Source organism: Penaeus monodon, chromosome 14 (genome assembly GCF_015228065.2).
Source record: "Penaeus monodon isolate SGIC_2016 chromosome 14, NSTDA_Pmon_1, whole genome shotgun sequence".
NCBI classification, from domain to species: Eukaryota; Metazoa; Arthropoda; class Malacostraca; order Decapoda; family Penaeidae; genus Penaeus; species Penaeus monodon.
This window is the reverse complement of record NC_051399.1, coordinates 24,346,430-24,348,929: the sequence shown is the minus strand read 5'-3', so window position 1 is coordinate 24,348,929 and position 2,500 is coordinate 24,346,430. Positions and strand designations below refer to the sequence as shown.

General features: G+C 54.2%; 1 protein-coding gene across 1 annotated transcript in view; it reads left to right on the top strand.

Annotated features, from left to right (window-relative positions):
- The window catches only part of LOC119581004 (metabotropic glutamate receptor 5-like), a gene marked incomplete in the record, with an annotated part of 262,932 nt that overhangs the window by 67,915 nt on the left and 192,517 nt on the right, over nucleotides 1-2,500 (top strand).

Sequence of the window (2,500 nt, the reverse complement as noted above, 5' to 3'; positions counted from 1 at the left end):
GAGGAACACCACTGCGTGTCAAGTACGCTTCGGAGGTGCAGTGCCCCTCCTCCTAATCCTCCCTCCCTATTCCCCTTTCCCCTTTCCCCTTTCCCCGCCCGCTCCCCTCACCCCCACGGAACTTGACGTGGGAGACAGTGGGAGTTCGGAGGGAGTGCATGAAGGGTGGGGGGGGGGGGGAGCAGTGGCGTGGTCTAGAGGAGGAGGGAAGTGGGGTAGAGGGGGAGTCTGAGGAGGGGAGACCGAGGGTAGAGAGGGGAGTGAAAGAAGGGAGTCCCTAGTAGAGAGGGGAAATCTTAGGGAACGGTAGGGACTTGAGTAAGAGAAGGGGCAGCGGAGTAATAGGGGGGGAGGTTAGGGGCTATATGGCCGGGCTGAAGGGACTAAGAGGATTATAAGGTGATATTCGCTGAGATAAGAAATCTTCGTGTGAGGAGGCTCTGTGGGCATGATTCTGTCGGATCTGGCCTTGTTTCCTTCTGCACCATAGATTTTGTTTGTCTCTCTGTCCATTTATCTGTTTCTCTCTTTCTCTGTCTCTGTCTGTGTCTCAGTCTCATTCTGTCTGTCTGTTTGTCCGTCTGTCTCTGTCTGTCTCTGTCTCCGTCTCCGTCTCTCTCTCTGTCTCCTCTCTCTCTCTCTCTCTCTCTCTCTCTCTCACTCTTTCTCTCTTCTCTCTCATTTTCCTTCCTCCTCTCTCTCATTTTCATTCTTCCCCTAAGTATAAAAAAATGGTCAAGGTCATAATTCTCGCTGGCCGCCCTTTGACCTGTCGTGAGAGCGGCAAGTCACTGAGCCCGAGATGAATATCCGAGAGAGGGAGCGAGAGGGCGAGGGGCGAGAGGGAGAGGGCGAGGGGGGGGGGGGGGGGGCGGGGGGAGAGGGCGAGGGGCGAGAGGGAGAGGGCGAGGGGCGGAGGGAGAGGGCGAGGGGCGGAGGGAGAGGGCGAGGGGCGAGAGGGAGAGGGCGAGGGGCGGAGGGAGAGGGACACCGGGTCCGCCATCCATAAAGATTACTGGATAACAGGGCTTAGACTACGACCGGGCGTCTGTCTCCGTGACTGCGGGTCGAGGGCGGCGCAGACGGCGGGCACCGTTCTTCAGGGGCATTTTCTCCAGCCGCCGCCTCGCCTCCGCGAGTTTCCGATGGAGAGGGATTAAGAGGGTCAAGAAGCGTCGCGTTTATGAGGATTAAGGGTGTCAGAAGGGTGGGATTTCGTGCGGGGCAAGAGGGGAGGGCGGAGAGAGAATCTGTCATGGATCTTTGGTCTTTCGGTCTGGAGGAGGAGGAGGAAGGAGGGGGGGGGGGCGTGGAGATGAACCTCTAGGGTCTTCAAGGTTCAAGAGATACCGTTCAGTGGGGCTTACGGAGTGAACATCACTTAGACCAGAGTTGAGGGGAAGCCATCCACCGTTCTCTCCCCTCATTAACGTCCAGGATAATCATCTTTCTCACACCTCTCTTTCCCCTCTCCTCACACGTCTCTCTCCCCTCAGGGACTCTTGCACCCTTTTACCTCCTAACCATTATTCTTCATCCTCACACTCAACTCCTTATCGCTCCTCCTCCCCTCTCTCCTTCCTTCCTTCCTTGTCCCCCTCTCCCTATGTCCCTTTTGCCGTGGCGTGACCACCCCTCCCTCTCCCCTCTTTATATCTCCCCTCACTTTGCTTCACCTTCCTCCCTACCTTTCCCATCTGCCTATCTCCCTTCCCTTGACCTACTTCCGCCCCTCCCTGCCTATCCCCCCTCACCCATTCCCCATTACTCCACTCCCTTCCCTAGTTCCCCTTCCTCTCCTCATATCTCCCCGCTGTTCGTCGTAGCACTCTCTTCCTCTCCCTTTCCCCTACATTCCCCTCCCCTCCCCTCCCCTCCCCTCCCCTCCCCTCCCTTCCCTCCCCTCCCCCTCCCCTCCCCTCCCCTCCCCTCCCCTCCCCTCCCCTCCCCTCCCCTCCCCTCCCCCTCCCCTCCCCTCCCCTTCTCCCTTGTCTTCTCGGGGCTGCATCGAAGGCCTTGATTTACCCTTTTGATTATTCAGGACTGAGGTTAACAAGAAAGCGCACTGCGGTGAGGTAAACAATACAGGGAAGGAGGGATAAGGCAAGAGTGATAGGGGAGGGGAGGGGTGGGGTGGGGGGAGGGGGGAGGGGGGGTAGGAATGGGAATGATGTGGTTCTTATTTGCTTGCTCTTATTTTTCTCTTATTTTCTTCTCTCTCTCCACTCTCTCTCTCTCTCTCTCTCTCTATCTATCTATCTCTCTATCTATCTACCTATCTATCTCTATCTATCTATCTATCTATTTCCCTCTCTCTCTCTCTCTCTCTCTCTTTTCTACCATATCTCTCTCTCTTCTTCTCTATATATATATAATATATATATATATATAATATATATATATATATATTGTAATAATATATATATAATTATTATATATATATATATATATATATATATCTTTCTCTCCCTTTCCTTCCAACGTGTGCTTTTGTTTTTGT